Source organism: Triticum dicoccoides, chromosome 3B (assembly GCF_002162155.2).
Source record: "Triticum dicoccoides isolate Atlit2015 ecotype Zavitan chromosome 3B, WEW_v2.0, whole genome shotgun sequence".
NCBI lineage: Eukaryota > Viridiplantae > Streptophyta > Magnoliopsida > Poales > Poaceae > Triticum > Triticum dicoccoides.
The window spans coordinates 431,007,755-431,025,921 of NC_041385.1; positions in this window are offsets into that span (position 1 = coordinate 431,007,755).

Below are 18,167 nucleotides of genomic sequence, written 5' to 3' on the forward strand. Positions count from 1 at the left end.
TCACTTATTGCTAATTCCTCAAGTTGTTTTCTTCTTCTAAGTGAATGTGATCGGACCCTTTCCCCTCTATGCTAAACTCAACCCAATCTATTCACAAATTCCTCATATGCATTCTATTTGAAACTCGTACAAATTCTTCACTGTATCCTTGACAGGTGAAGAATTGTGAATGGAACTTTTAACTTATCTTATCTAAATTTTCGGCTTTGCCGCTCAAACTGTTCCGCTTCTCACGACAAATACTTATCTATTCACCCACGATCCTACATGATCGCCACCTCTCAGTACGTGGGTGACACATGTCAAGTGAATGAGAAGAGGCCAGGGGCATGTTCGTCCGATTTCTTCGGTTGAACAATTTTTTCACTCCCTCTATAAATAACCCTGTCTCTTCCTCACTTCACTTTCACCTCGCTCGCGCTCTCTCTCCCGCTCGAGCTTCCCAAAACCCTAGCGCCTCCACTACTTCATCATCGCCGGTGAGGAAGAGCTTCACTGCCTCGACCTCGTCGCCGTCGTACTCGCGCCGGTTGCGGATTTTTTCACTCCGCCGCCGCCGTAGCCGTCTTCCTCTGCCGAGTTAGGGCGTGGAAGATCTGACCTGACGAACTTCACTTCTGTTCTTCCCAGTTCGTCGTGTTCTTCACTTCGGGTAATTAAAAGTTACTTTTAACTGCTCGCTTTGATTCTCAAGTTTTCCTGAAAATCTTCAAAAGTGTTTATTCTTCAATTCTTCACACACATAAACACCTCACATGTCATCTGCTCTTGATTCGTTTCTCTAAGCAATGATTTTCTTCAAGATTTATCAATTGTGTGGATTTTCAATCTACATAACTCTGGAACCTAAGACAAAGAACACTTAGTGAAATTCCTCAAGACTCATCTGGTCAAATTCCTCGAAACCTATTCTTTTTGAAAAACCTTCTGAGAACGCATATGACCTCTCCAAATTCCTCGCAACTATACTCTGTTCACAGGTACAAATGTCCGCTGCTGAATCACTAGGTTCTCATCAACTTAACTCATTTGCAGCGTTCCTTGAAGAAAAGTTGCATACCTCTTGAGAAACTTCAGTTGTTCATATTCCTCAGCTGAAGAGAATGGGTGACAAAAGGCCACAGAAGGGAGGAAAGAGGCCTGAGGTCAATACTGCTTTTGAAATCCCTAAGGGCATATATAAGGACTACTGCACACCTGATGAAGCCAAATTCGGCAAAGAGGACAAGAATCGGCGCAAGGTGTGCATACAAAGGATAGAGAGGAGATGGGCACGAGAATGGAGGGAGTACAGATATGTAACTCCCAAATACATGAAGAAATTCGCACTCAACCCTCCATGCCCAAGACCTCCATTGGCACCAGGCGAGTTGGCAGATCCCACCAGCCTCAAGCACGGTGAGGACTATCCTAATGAATGGGCAAAGCGCCAGGCCAAATTGGCAAAGCAAGCAAAGGAAGCAGTGAAGAAATTCAACGCAGACTCTGCGGCTGCTGCTGCCTCTGCTGAGGCCTCTGCTAGTCAGCCAAAGAAGGCAATGCACAAGAAGCCTACGCACAAGTCCAGTGCTTCACCTTCAATGCCCTCACGGCCAAGCTCCTCTGCTATGCCATCAAGGCTAGATTCCTCAAGGCCCTCACGACAAATTCCTCAGACTGCTCCTTCAAAGTCCGTAGCTCCTCCGTCAAAGTCTTCAGCTGCTCCGACAAAATCCTCGGCACCTGTGCATCTCGCCACGTGCCAAAGGACTCAAGGCTTCTCTATTACCTTAGGAGCATCTACGAGCTCCTCAGCTGCTTGAAATTCCTCAGCTGGTCCCTCTCTGCTGAAGAAAAAGGCCACTGCTGGACGAGGTCTTCGACCAAGTCCTCACAAGAAGCAAGTCGCTTTCCAAGTGCCCTCTGATGATGATGAGGCGGATGATGAAGAACTTGCCGAAATCATCAGAAACAGGCAAGCCAGGGCCGCTAGAGCCAAAGGCAGCAATGTGCCGCTAATGCTGGATCCAAAGTTGATCCTCGACTACATTGACCTATGGCACAAGGACCCTAACACACCTTTGCCGGAGATGAACCTCACTCCTGGTCAAAGTCATGTTCTTACTACCTTTATTGAGGAAGAAAAATGGAAATTTGAACAAGGCAGAAGTTTGAAGAAAGCGCAGTACAAGAAACAGCGCTGCCTCAAGGACAATGTCCTCACTCTCACTCCTGATCAGCTCCTTGCCTTGCAAGAGGAAATCAAACAACTGAGCGATGAATTTGATCGCTACTATGCTGATTGGAAGGGCGCCAAGGTGCGTTCCGTCGATCTGACAAAGAAATTCACTTCAAGTGCTACTCCATCTGTGCACGTTGAAGTTACTCAGGCTGAGGCATCTTCTCAGCCCACTGAAGAAAATGCCAGCACCGCTGATGACAATCAGGATGCTGAAGAAAATGAGAGTGCCAGGGCTGATGACTCCATTCCAGCCGCTGAAGATATTGCCAGAGCATCCACTAGTAGTGCGCCTGAAGAAAGTGAACAAATCAGGACAACTGCATCAGTTGTGCCTGAGGAAAATAAACCAAAGTCATGTGCACCTCCTGCGCCTACACCAACTCCGATCCTTCCATCTGCATTAGATGCGAAGAAGACCAAGGCTGCAGAACGTGCGACTGTGAAGAAAAGGAAGGCATCAACTTCTTCAAATTCTTCAGCTCCGAAGAAGATGAAGACTCTGATCAGTTCAATTGACAATCCAATTGATGTCGTTCCAGTCTCATCAATGCCTTCAAAGGACCTTGTTCCATTTGGTGAAGATTATGTGATTCCTGATGAATCTGATGAAGAATCTCCTGCTGCTACGTCAGAGCAGTTGGACGAAGAAATTGAAGTGGATGCGATCCCTTCAACCCTAGTCATTTCCTCACCTTTGCCTCAGTTTACTGCTGAAGAGGCAAGTGTTGAAGAAATTGAAGAGGAGGATGTGGACATTGGTTGTACCACTCCTATGCTCAATGATGAATTTTGGGACAGTCAACATCCCAACTCTCCAATGTTCACTCCCCTTCAAGCCATTCCTCAGTCCCCTGCCCCACCGAAGTGCAAATGGGATCTGAAGAACCTCATGCAACCCCAAGCATTCATGAAGAAATTCTAGCCACTAGTGCTGAAGAAACTGTCAATGAAGAATTGACGACCCAGGCTGAAGCTGCTGAAGAGCCTAAAATTCCTCAGCCTAAGGAACCTGAGATTGTGATTCCTGAAGTGGTGCTACAATTGACTGACACTCCTCAGCCCAAGCCAAAGGATCCCTTCTCCAAGAAGCAAAAATTCAAGGCTGATGATTTCTTCGGCGAGCATGTATTCTTCATGGAATTCAACCCCTATGACAATGCTCATCTTAGAAGGAAGCATTTCTGGACTGCCAGCCAGGCCAACTTCTATTCCTCTGTGCTCTTCAACAAGGACAAAGTCTTCGATCATGAGCATATTCCTCATGTGGACATGGAATCCATGCCTTGCTTCTCTCAAGTCCTCAGCATGATTCATGACGCTGGCTTGCTAAATTTCTGCTCCGACATAGTTGATTGGAATGAAGAGCTTATTCTTCAGTTCTATGCAACTTTGCATATCACAGGTGATGCTGCTGACGTCAACTCGTGGGTGTTGGACTGGATGACTGAAAACACTCATTACAAGGCACCAGCCTATGAATTGCTTCGTGCCTTACCAATCAGTCCTCCCCCTGACGATGCTCGTTATCTGTATGATGAGCCTGAACTCACTGATCACTATATGCAAGTGCTCATGAAGCCGCTGAAGCCTGGACAAGCTCCAAGGACCAAATTCCTCGTGAAGGAATTGCTCTATGTGCCCAGAACCGTCTATCGCATTAAGACCATGAGTCCCATCAAAGGCCATGACTCATCTGATGAAGAAATTATCGAAATGATGAAGAACATGCTTTTCAACATCATGCATGGCATCCCCATAAATTATCACGATTTCTTCATGAGGACTCTGGCAAATGTTGCACTTTCACCATTTGAGATGAAGCCTTACGCGCCGTGGATTATGAGATTCCTCAGAACAAGGTCTTCACTCAACTACAAGGCTGATTTTCAGAATCACCTCAGCTACTTGCCCCCTATTGAAGTCCTCAAGCGGACAATTTACTCATCTGATGAGAAGGGCAAGTCACCAGCTATGATCGATGAAGGCATTCGTCCATTGGATGGTCAGTTCCGCAAAGCTGCATCTTACTCCACCAATGATGACTCTTCCACACATGATTCTGCTGCCAATGCTACCAAGACAAGTCCTCAAGCTACTGCTCCTCGTGTGCTGACCGATCGTGAACTGCTTATAAGTCTTCACCAGAAGGTGGATCGAAATCACAAGTGGGTTAAGCGTCAGTTTGGTTCTATTCTTCACAACATGACTTCCACACATAATGCAGTGAAGAAAAACCACTACTACCTCCATGAAGTGTTTGATCGCACCTGGGCTATTATGTCACATCTATATGGTGAAGAAGATCTGAAGCAAATGGGCTTCAAGGAAGATTTTGACTGGTTTGCTCCTCCTCCGAAGAGATACAAGAAGGTTAAGGTTACTCCATTGGTGGCCAGCTCATATTCTTCATCACGCAACACGGACGAGCATGAAGACTTGGACGACACTACAGCAGGCCCTACGACGACTCAAGACCCTGACAACGCTGGCGCTCCTCCATCAACATGATATTCTTCAGGGGCGTTAGTCCTCAGTTTCAACCCATTTGGTCATTCGATGACAAAGGGGGAGAAATTTGAGTTAGCCTTCAAGCGGGTCTATCTTATATGGGCGTTCTTTGCTAAGTTACAACTCTCATTCTTCTGATGACTTTGCTAGATCGAGTTGTAATCTTAAACTCTATGGTGACTTGATACTTTTACTGTGTTCTTCTGCATGCTTATTCCTCATTAATGTTAATGCACGCATGCTGAATTACATCACTCACCATATTTCATCATGCATTTCAAATTCTTCATATTACATATCAAATGCGTGTATGAATTACAAGATATAGGGGGAGATCTCCATGATTATACTCTTCAAGTGTGCATTGCTTCAAAAGCAAAATTCCTCACTATGCACATCTTCAGGGGGAGTTCTTCTATATCTTGCAATCAAATTCCTCAACATCAGTATGTACACTTCATATATTTATCCCTGTTGAAAACTTAACCTATATTGTCATCAATCACCAAAAGGGGGGGAGATTGTAAGTACATCTAGTGCCCCTTAGTGATTTTGGTGTATTGAAGACTTATAGGTTAAGGGACTGATGCGTTTGTGAGTGTACACAAGTATATAAGTCTATGAGGAGTTTGATATTTACAATGAAAGTCGACCCCTAAAAATGAAGTTCTTCGACTGAAGACTTTGGATTTCTGAAGACTTTTTGAAGCCTTTGAAAGTGAAGAAATTGGTGTGACCTTGAAGACTTGGTATTCATTCGAGGAACATGAAGCGTGAAGACTCTTGTTTTTATAGTTTCATTTTCTCTTTCTTGAGTCATAGGAAACACCATACTGTTAAAGGGGGTTGAGGAAATACTAAGGAAAAATTTCCATGTGATGCTCAACTCAAAATCCTAGACCTACCAATCCCTTCGAGTGAAGCCATTGGAAATCTCATACAGTTCAGTCATATTAGTCAGTGATAGAGATTAATTTCTTCTGGTCTCTGAGGAATTTGTTCTGACTGAGGAGTTAGGAATTCAGCAGTGTGAATTCCCTACACCGTAAGGAACATGATGTTGGGGAATGTTGCATAAAATAAAAAAATTCCTACGTTCACCAAGATTAATCTATGAGTTCATATAGCAACAAGAGAGGGGAGTGCATCTACATACCCTTGTAGATCGCGAGCGGAAGCGTTCAAGAGAACGGGGTTGAGGGAGTCGTACTCGTCGTGATCCAAATCACCGGAGATCCTAGCACCGAACGGACGGCACCTCCGCGTTCAACACACGTACGGTCAGAGTGACGTCTCCTCCTTCTTGATCCAGCAAGGGGGAAGGAGAGGTTGATGAAGATCCAGCAGCACGACGGCGTGGTGGTGGATGCAGCAGGGTTCCGGCAGGGCTTCGCCAAGCGACTACGGGAGGAGGAGGTGTAGCAAGGGGGGAGGGAGGCGCCAGGTGTCAGGGTGCGGATGCCCTCCCACCCCCCTCTTTATATAGGGACCCGAGGGGGTGCGCCGGCCCTAGGAGATGGGATCTCCTGGGGGGGCGGCGGCCAAGGGGGAGACTTGCCCCCCAAGGCAAGTGGAGGCGCCCCCTCCCCTAGGGTTCCCAACCCTAGGGGCAGAGGGGGGCCCAGGGGGGCGCACCAGCCCACCAGGGGCTGGTTCCCCTCCCACTTCAGCCCATGGGGCCCTCCGGGATGGGTGGCCCTACCCGGTGGACCCCCCGGGACCCTTCCGGTGGTCCCGGTACAATACCGGTGACCCCTGAAACTTTCCCGATTGCCGAAACTCGACTTCCCATATATAATTCTTTACCTCCGGACCAATCCGGAACTCCTCGTGACGTCCGGGGATCTCATCCGGGACTCCGAACAACTTTCGGTTTGCTGCATACTCATATCTCTACAACCCTAGCGTCACCGAACCTTAAGTGTGTAGACCCTACGGGTTCGGGAGACACGCAGACATGACTGAGACTGCTCTCCGGTCAATAACCAACAGCGGGATCTAGATACCCATGTTGGCTCCCACATGCTCCTCGATGATCTCATCGGGTGAACCACGATGTCGAGGATTCAGGCAACCCCGTATACAATTCCCTTTGTCAATCGGTACGTTACTTGCCCGAGATTCGATCGTCGGTATCCAAATACCTTGTTCAATCTCGTTACCGGCAAGTCACTTTACTCGTACCATAATGCATGATCCCATGACCAGACACTTGGTCACTTTGAGCTCATTATGATGATGCATTACCGAGTGGGCCCAGAGATACCTCTCCGTCATACGGAGTGAGAAATCCCAGTCTCGATCCGTGTCAACCCAACAGACACTTTCGGAGATACCTGTAGTGCACCTTTATAGTCACCCAGTTACGTTGTGACGTTTGATACACCCAAAGCACTCCTACGGTGTCCGGGAGTTACACGATCTCATGGTCTAAGGAAAAGATACTTGACATTGGAAAAGCTCTAGCAAAATGAACTACACGATCTTGTTCTATGCTTAGGATTGGGTCTTGTCCATCACATCATTCTCCTAATGATGTGATCCCATTATCAATGACATCTAATGTCCATAGTCAGGAAACCATGACTATCTGTTGATCAACGAGCTAGTCAACTAGAGGCTCACTAGGGACATATTGTGGTCTATGTATTCACACGTGTATTACGATTTCCAGATAATACAATTATAGCATGAATAAAAGACAATTATCATGAACAAGGAAATATAATAATAATCCTTTTATTATTGCCTCTAGGGCATATTTCCAATAGTCTCCCACTTGCACTAGAGTCAATAATCTAGTTACATTGTGATGAATCGAACACCCATAGAGTTCTGGTGTTGATCATGTTTTGCTCGCGGAAGAGGTTTAGTCAACAGATCTGCGACATTCAGATCCGTATGTACTTTGCAAATATCTATGTCTCCATCTTGAACATTTTCACGGATGGAGTTGAAAAGATGCTTGATGTGCCTGGTCTTCTTGTGAAACCTGGGCTCCTTGGCAAGGCAATAGCTCCAGTGTTGTCACAGAAGAGAGTGATTGGCCCTGACGCATTAGGTATGACTCCTAGGTCGGTGATGAACTCCTTCATCCATATTGCTTCGTGCGCTGCCTCCAGGCTGCCATGTACTCCGCTTCACATGTAGATCCCGCCACGACGCTCTGCTTGCAACTGCACCAGCTTACTGCTCCACGATTCAACATATACACGTATCCGGTTTGTGACTTAGAGTCATCCAGATCTGTATCGAAGCTAGCGTCGACGTAACCCTTTACGACGAGCTCTTCGTCACCTCCATAAACGAGAAACATATCCTTTGTCGTTTTCAGGTACTTCAGGATATTCTTGACCGCTGTACAGTGTTCCTTATCGGGATTACTTTGGTACCTTCCTACCAAACTTACGGCAAGGTTTACATCAGGTCTGGTACACAACATGGCATACATAATAGATCATATGGCTGAAGCATAGGGGATGACACTCATCTCTTCTTTATCTTCTGCCGTGGTCGGGCATTGAGCCGAGCTCAATCTCACACCTTGCAATACTGGCAAGAACCCTTTCTTGGACTGATCCATTTTGAACTTCTTTAATATCTTATCAAGGTATGTGTTTTGTGAAAGACCTATGAGGCGTCTCGATCTATTCCTATAGATCTTGATGCCTAATATGTAAGCAGCTTCTCCAAGGTCCTTCATTGAAAAACACTTATTCAAGTAGGCCTTAATGCTATCCAAAAGTTCTATATCATTTCCCATCAAAAGTATGTCATCTACATATAATATGAGAAATGCTACAGAGCTCCCACTCACTTTCTTGTAAATGCAGGCTTCTCCATAAGTCTGCATAAAGCCAAACGCTTTGATCATCTCATCAAAGCGAATGTTCCAACTCCGAGATGCTTGCACCAGCCCATAAATGGATCGCTGGAGCTTGCATACCTTGTTAGAATTCTTAGGATCGACAAAACCCTCCGACTGCATCATATACAGTTCTTCCTTAAGATAGCCGTTAAGGAATGCCGTTTTGACGTCCATCTGCCATATCTCATAATCATAGTATGCGGAAATTACTAACATGATTCAGACGGACTTCAGCTTCGCTACGGGAGATAAAGTCTCATCGTAGTCAACCCCTTGAACTTGCCGATAACCCTTAGCGACAAGTCGAGCTTTATAGATGGTAATATTACCATCCGCGTCCGTTTTCTTCTTAAAGATCCATTTGTTTTCTATTGCTCGCCGATCATCGGGCAAGTCTGTCAAAGTCCATACTTTGTTTTCATACATGGATTCTATCTCGGATTGCATGGCTTCAAGCCATTTGTTGGAATCTGGGCCCGCCATCGCTTCTTCATAGTTCAAAGGCTCACCGTTGTCTAACAACATGATTTCCAGGACAGGGTTGCCATACCACTCTGGTGTGGAACGTGTCCTTGTGGACCTACGAAGTTCAGTAGAAACTTGATCCGAAGTACCTTGATCATCATCATCATCAATTTCCTCTCCAGTCGGTGTAGGCACCACAGGAACATTTTCCTGAGCTGCACTACTTTCCGGTTCAAGAGGTAGTACTTCATCGAGTTCTACTTTCCTCCCACTTACTCCTTTCGAGAGAAACTCTTTTTCCAGAAAGGATCCGTTCTTGGCAACAAAGATCTTGTCTTTGGATCTAAGGTAGAAGGTATACCCAATGGTTTCCTTAGGGTATCCTATGAAGACGCATATTTCCGACTTGGGTTCGAGCTTTTCAGGTTGAAGTTTCTTGACATAAGCATCGCATCCCCAAACTTTTAGAAACGACAGCTTAGGTTTCTTCCCAAACCATAATTCATACGGTGTCGTCTCAAGGATTTAGACGGAGCCCTATTTAAAGTGAATGTAGCTGTCTCTAGAGCGTATCCCCAAAATGATAGCGATAAATCGGTAAGAGACATCATAGATCGCACCATATCCAATAGAGTGCGATTATGACGTTCGGACACACCGTTACGCTGAGGTGTTCCAGGCAGCGTGAGTTGTGAAATGATTCCACATTTCCTTAAGTGTGTATCAAATTCGTGACTTAAATATTCTCCTCCACGATCTGATCGTAAGAACTTTATCTTTTGGTCACGTTCATTCTCTACCTCATTCTGAAATTCCTTGAACTTTTCAAAGGTCTCAGACTTGTGTTTCATCAAGTAGACATACCCATATCTACTCAAGTCATCCGTGAGAGTGAGAACAACGATATCCTCCGTGAGCCTCAACGCTTATTGGACCGCACACATCGGTATGTATGATTTCCAATAAGTTGGTTGCTCGCTCCATTGTTCCGGAGAACGGAGTCTTGGTCATTTTGCCCATGAGGCATGGTTCGCATGTGTCAAATGATTCATAATCAAGAGACTCTAAAAGTCCATCAACATGGAGCTTCTTCATGTGCTTGACACCAATGTGACCAAGGCGGCAGTGCCAGAAGTATGTGGGACTATCGTTATCAACTTTACATCTTTTGGTATTCACACTATGAATATGTGTAACATTACGTTCGAGATTCATTAAGAATAAACCATTGACCATCGGGGCATGACCATAAAACATATCTCTCATATAAATGGAACAACCATTATTCTCGGATTTAAATGAGTAGCCATCTCGTATTAAACGAGATCCAGATACAATGTTCATGCTCAAACTTGGCACTAAATAACAATTATTGAGGTTTAAAACTAATCCCGTGGGTAAATGTAGAGGTAGCGTGCCGACAACGATCACATCGACCTTGGAACCATTCCCGACGCGCATTGTCACCTCGTCCTTCGCCAGTCTCCGCTTATTCCGCAGCTCCTGCTGTGAGTTACAAATATGAGCAACGGCACCGCTATCAAATACCCAGGAGTTACTATGAGTACTGGTAAGGTACACATCAATTACATGTATATCACATATACCTTTAGTGTTGCCGGCCTTCTTGTCCGCTAAGTATTTGGGGCAGTTCCGCTTCCAGTGACCCTTCCCTTTGCAATAAAAGCACTCAGTCTCAGGCTTGGGTCCATTCTTCGACTTCTTCCCGGCAACTGGCTTACTAGGTGCGGCAACATCCTTGCCGTCCTTCTTGAAGTTCTTCTTACCCTTGCCTTTCTTGAACTTGGTGGTTTTATTGACCATCAACACTTGATGTTCTTTCTTGATTTCTACCTCTACTGACTTCAGCATTGAAAATACTTCAGGAATAGTTTTCACCATCCCTTGCATATTGTAGTTCATCACAAAGCTCTTGTAGCTCGGTGGGAGCGACTGAAGGATTCTGTCAATGACCGCCTCGTCCGGGAGGTTGATGTCCAGCTGGGACAGGTGGTTGTGCAACCCAGACATTTTGAGTATGTGCTCACTGACAGAGCTATTTTCCTCCATCTTACAACTATAGAACTTGTCGGAGACTTCATATCTCTCCACCCGGGCATGAGCTTGGAAAACCATTTTCAGCTCCTCGAACATCTCATATGCTCCGTGTTGCTCAAAACGCTTTTGGAGCCCGGTTCTAAGCTGTAAAGCATGCCGCCTTGAACGAGGGAGTAATCATTAGCACGTGACTGCCAAGCATTCATAACGTCTTGGTTCTCTAGGATGGGTGCTTCACCTAGCGGTCCTTCTAGGACATATGCTTTCTTGGCAGCTATGAGGATGATCCTTAGGTTCCGAACCCAGTCCGTATAGTTGCTGCCATCATCTTTCAGCTTGGTTTTCTCTAGGAACGCGTTGAAGTTCATGTTGACATGAGCGTTGGCCATTTGATCTACAAGACATATTTTGCAAAGATTTTAGACTAAGTTCATGATAATTAAGTTCATCTAATCAAATTATTTAATGAACTCCCACTCAGATTAGACATCCCTCTAGTCATCTAAGTGTTACATGATCCGAGTCGACTAGGCCGTGTCCGATCATCACGTGAGACGGACTAGTCATTATCGGTGAACATCTCCATGTTGATCGTATCTTCCATATGACTCATGTTCGACCTTTCGGTCTCTGTGTTCCGAGGCCATGTCTGTACATGCTAGGCTCGTCAAGTTAGCCTAAGTGTTTTTGCATGTGTAAAACTGTCTTACACCCGTTGTATGTGAACGTAGGAATCTATCACACCCGATCATCACGTGGTGCTTCGAAACGACGAACTTTAGCAACGGCACACAGTTAGGGGGAACACTTTCTTGAAATTATTATGAGGGATCATTTTATTTACTACCATCATTCTAAGTAAACAAGATGCATAAACATAATAAACATCACATGCAATTAAATAGTAGTGACATGATATGGCCAATATCATATAGCTCCTTTGATCTCCATCTTTGGGGCTCCATGATCATCTTCGTCACCGGCATGACACCATGATCTCCATCATCATGATCTCCATCATCGTGTCTCCATGAAGTTGCTCGCCAACTATTACTTCTACTACTATGGCTAACGGTTTAGCAATAAAGTAAAGTAATTACATGGCGTTAAATCATTGACATGCAGGTCATACAATAATTAAGACAACTCCTATGGCTCCTGCCGGTTGTCATACTCATCGACATGCAAGTCGTGATTCCTATTACAAGAACATGATCTCATACATCACAATATATCATTCATCATTCATCACAATTTTTGGCCATATCACATCACAAAGCAATTGCTGCAAACACAAGTTAGACGTCCTCTAATTGTTGTTGCATCTTTTATGTGGCTGCAATAGGGTTCTAGCAAGAATGTTTTCTTACCTACAAAAAAGCCACAACGTGATTTGTCAACTTCTATTTACCCTTCATAAGGACCCTTTTCATCGAATCCGCTCCAACTAAAGTGGGAGAGACAGACACCCGCTCGCCACCTTATGCAACTAGTGCATGTCAGTCGGTGGAACCTGTCTCACGTAAGCGTACGTGTAAGGTCGGTCCGGGCCGCTTCATCCCACAATATCGCTGAAGCAAAATAAGACTAGTAGCGGCAAGAAAGTTGAAAACATCTACGCCCACAACAAATTGTGTTCTACTCGTGCAATAGAGAACTACGCATAGACCTAGCTCATGATGCCACTGTTGGGGAACGTTGCATAAAATAAAAATTTTCCTACATTCACCAAGATCAATCTATGAGTTCATCTAGCAACGAGAGAGGGGAGTGCATCTACATACCCTTGTAGATCACGAGCGGAAGCGTTCAAGAGAACGGGGTTGAGGGAGTCGTCCTCGTTGTGATCCAAATCACCGGAGATCCTAGCGCCGAACGGACGGCACCTCCGCGTTCAACACACGTACGGTCAACGTGACGTCTCCTCCTTCTTGATCCATCAAGGGGGAAGGAGAGGTTGATGAAGATCCAGCAGCATGACGGCGTGGTGGTGGATGCAGCAGGGTTCCGGCAGGGCTTCGACAAGCGACTACGGGAGGAGGAGGTGTAGCAAGGGGGGAGGGAGGCGCCAGGTGTCAGGGTGCGGCTGCCCTCCCACCCCCCTCTTTATATAGGGACCCTAGGGGGTGCGCCGGACCTAGGAGATGGGATCTCCTAGGGGGGGCAGCGGCCAAGGGGGAGACTTTCCCCCCAAGGCAAGTGGAGGCGCCCCCTCCCCTAGGGTTCCCAACCCTAGGCACAGAGGGGGGCCCAGGGGGGCGCACCAGCCCACCAGGGGCTGGTTCCCCTCCCACTTCAGCCCATGGGGCCCTCCGGGATGGGTGGCCCCACCCGATGGACCCCCTGGGACCCTTCCGGTGGTCCCGGTACAATACCGGTGACCCCCGAAACTTTCCCGATGGCCGAAACTCGACTTCTCATATATAATTCTTTACCTCCGGACCATTTCGGAACTCCTCGTGACATCTGGGATCTCATCCGGGACTCCGAACAACTTTCAGTTTGCTGCATACTCATATCTCTACAACCCTAGCGTCACCGAACCTTAACTGTGTAGACCCTACGGGTTCGGGAGACACGCAGACATGACTGAGATTGCTCTCCGGTCAATAACCAACAGCGGGATCTGGATACCCATGTTGGCTCCCACATGCTCCTCGATGATCTCATCAGGTGAACCACGATGTCGAGGATTAAGGCAACCCCGTATACAATTCCCTTTGTCAATCGGTATGTTACTTGCCCGAGATTCGATCCTCGGTATCCCAATACCTCGTTCAATCTCGTTACCAGCAAGTCACTTTACTCGTACCGTAATGCATGATCCCGTGACCAGACACTTGGTCACTTTGAGCTCGTTATGATGATGCATTACCGAGTGGGCCCAGAGATACCTCTCCGTCATACGGAGTGACAAATCCCAATCTCGACCCGTGTCAACCCAACAGACACTTTCGGAGATACCTGTAGTGCACCTTTATAGTCACCCAGTTACGTTGTGACGTTTGATACACCCAAAGCACTCCTACGGTGTCCGGGAGTTACACGATCTCATGGTCTAAGGAAAAGATACTTGACATTGGAAAAGCTGGAGCAAAACGAACTACACGATCTTGTGCTATGCTTAGGATTGGGTCTTGTCCATCACATCATTCTCCTAATGATGTGATCCCGTTATCAATGACATCTAATGTCCATAGTTAGGAAACCATGACTATCTGTTGATCAACGAGCTAGTCAACTAGAGGCTCACTAGGGACATATTGTGGTCTATGTATTCACATGTGTATTACGATTTCCGGATAATACAATTATAGCATGAATAAAAGACAATTATCATGAACAAGGAAATATAATAATAATCCATTTATTGTTGCCTCTAGGGCATATTTCCAACACATGATATCCCTGAGGATTTTGATAGTCAAAATTCTGACCGTTGCTGTGCTATGCGCCAGCGCTTCCAAAATATCTACCCACCTAACGGTCATATCAGACAAGGGCATTTATGTCTTATCATGTCGAGCTGCTCCCTAGGCTATAAATAGCCGCCCCCTACAACCACTAGCTGGTTGGCTGCTCCGAGAGAAACTGACACTTGTCATTTGAGAGCAACCCATCCTCCGAGGACTTTGAGCGAAAATCATCGAGTGAGGAAAACCAAAAACCCAACACCTACAAACCCAAAGTGATTGAGCATCACTGAAGAGATTGATCCTGCGTGGATCTGACGCTTGATTCCTTTGAAGATTGTGATTCTTCCAGACAGTTAGGCGTCAAGGTCTAGAGCATCCAAGAGGAATTGTGGATCGCCGAGTGACCAAGTTTGTGAAGGTTCGGAAGTCACCTGAAGACTTACCACGAGTGATTGGGCGAGGTGAAGGAAATATGCCCTAGAGGCAATAATAAAGTTATTATTTATTTCCTTATTTCATGATAATTGTTTATTATTCATGCTAGAATTGTATTAACCGGAAACATAATACATGTGTGAATACATAGACAAACATAGTGTCACTAGTATGCCTCTACTTGACTAGCTCGTTTATCAAAGATGGTTATGTTTCCTAGCCATGGACAAAAGAGTTGTCATTTGATTAAACGGGATCACATCATTAGGAGAATGATGTGATTGAATTGACCCATTCCGTTAGCTTAGCACTTGATCGTTTAGTATGTTGCTATTGCTTTCTTCATGACTTATACATGTTCCTATGACTATGAGATTATGCAACTCCCGTTTACCGGAGGAACAGTTTGTGTGCTACCAAACGTCACAACGTAACTGGGTGATTATAAAGGAGCTCTACAGGTGTCTCTGAAGGTACATGTTGGGTTGGCGTATTTCGAGATTAGGATTTGTCACTCCGATTGTCGGAGAGGTATCTCTGGGCCCTCTCAGTAATACACATCACTTAATCCTTGCAAGCATTGCAACTAATGAGTTAGTTGCAGGATGATGTATTACGGAACGAGTAAAGAGACTTGCCAGTAACGAGATTGAACTAGGTATTGAGATACCGACGATCGAATCTCGGGCAAGTAACATACCGATGACAAAGGGAACAACGTATGTTGTTATGCGGTTTGACCGATAAAGATCTTCGTAGAATATGTAGGAGCCAATATGACCATCCAGGTTCCGCTATTGGTTATTGACTGGAAACAATTCTAGGTCATGTCTACATAGTTCTCGAACCCGTAGGGTCCGCACGCTTGAAGTTACGATGACAATTTCATTATGAGTTTATATGTTTTGATGTACCGAAAGTTGTTCGGAGTCCCGGATGTGATCACGGACATGACGAGGAGTCTCAAAATGGTCGAGACATAAAGATTGATATATTGGACGACTATATTCGGACACCGAAAGTGTTCCGGGTGATTTCGGAGAAAACCGGAGTGCCAGAGGGGTTACCGGAACCCCCCGAGGAAGTATTGGGCCTTAGTGGACCTGAGGGGAGAGAGAGGGTAGCAGCCCAGGAGGTGGCGCACCTCCTCCCATGGGGAGTCCGAATTGGACTAGGGGAGGGGGGGCACAGCCCCTCTTTCCCTCTCCCTCTCCCCCCTCTTTCCTTCCCCCTTCCCCCTTCCTAGTTGGACTAGGAAAGGGGAGTCCTACTCCTACTAGGAGGAGGACTCCCCCCTCCTTGGCGCGCCCCAAGGGCCGGCCGGCCTCCCCCCTTTCTCCTTTATATACGGGGGCAGGGGGCACCCCAGAACACACAAGTTGATCATCGTGATCGTTCCTTAGCCGTGTGCGGTGACCCCCTCCACCATATTCCACCTCGGTCATATCTGCAATGCTTAGGCGTAGCCCTGCGTCGGTAGAACATCATCATCGTCACCATGCCGTCGTGCTGACAGAACTCATCCCCGACACCCTGGTGGATCAGAGTCCGGGGATCGTCATCGAGCTGAACGTGTGCTCAACTCGGAGGTGCCGTACGTTCGGTACTTGGATCGGTCGGATCGTGAAGACATACGACTACATCAACCGCGTTGTCATAACGCTTCCGCTTTCGGTCTACGAGGTTACGTGGACAATACTCTCCCCTCTCGTTGCTATGCATCACCATGATCTTGCGTGTGCGTAGGATTTTTTTTTTGAAATTACTACGTTCCCCAACAGTGGCATCCGAGCCAGGTTTGATGCGTAGATGTCATATGCACGAGTAGAACACAAGTGAGTTGTGGGCGATATAAGTCATATTGCTTACCAGCATGTCATACTTTGGTTCAGCGGTATTGTGAGCTGAAGCGGCCCGGACCGACATTACGCGTATGCTTACGCGAGACTGGTTTCACCGTTATGAGCACTCGTGCTTAAAGGTGACTGGCGGGTGTCTGTCTCTCTCACTTTAGCTGAACCGAGTGTGGCTACGCCCGGTCCTTGCGAAGGTTAAAACAACACCAACTTGACAAACTATCGTTGTGGTTTTGATGCGTAGGTAAGAACGGTTCTTGCTAAGCCCGTAGCAGCCACGTAAAAATTGCAACAACAAAGTAGAGGACGTCTAACTTGTTTTTGCAGGGCATGTTGTGATGTGATATGGTCAAGACCTGATGCTATATTTTATTGTATGAGATGATCATGTTTTGTAACCGAAGTTATCGGCAACTGGCAGGAGCCATATGGTTGTCGCTTTATTGTATGAAATGCAAACGCCATGTAATTGCTTTACTTTATCACTAAGCGGTAGTGATAGTCGTAGAAGCAATAGACAACGTAAACGACAATGATGCTACGATGGAGATCAAGGTGTCGCGCCGGTGATGATGGTGATCATGGAGGTGCTTTGGAGATGGAGATCACAAGCACAAGATGATGATGGCCATATCATATCACTTATATTGATTGCATGTGATATTTATCCTTTATGCATCTTATCTTGCTTTGATTGACGGTAGCATTTTAAGATGATCTCTCACTAAAATTATCAAGAAGTGTTCTCCCTGAGTATGCACCGTTCCTAAAGTTCTTTGTGCTGAGACACCACGTGATGATCGGGTTATAGGCTCTACGTTCAAATACAACGGGTGCAAAACAGTTGCGCACGCGGAATACTCAGGTTAAACTTGACGAGCCTAGCATATAACAGATATGGCCTCGGAACACGGAGACCGAAGGTCGAGCGTGAATCATATAGTAGATATGATCAACATATTGATGTTCACCGTTGAAACTACTCCATCTCACGTGATGATCGGACATGGTGTAGTTGATATGGATCACGTAATCACTTAGAGGATTAGAGGGATGTCTATCTAAGTGGGAGTTCTTTAGTAATATGATTAATTGAACTTAAATTTATCATGAACTTAGTCATGGTAGTATTTTGCAAATTATGTTGTAGATCAATAGCTTGCGTTGTTGTCTTCATATGTTTATTTTGATATGTTCCTAGAGAAAATTGTGTTGAAAGATGTTAGTAGCAATGATGCGGATTGGATCCGTGATCTGAGGTTTATCCTCATTTCTGCATAGAAGAATTATGTCCTTGATGCACCGCTAGGTGACAGACCTATTGCAGGAGCAGATGCAGA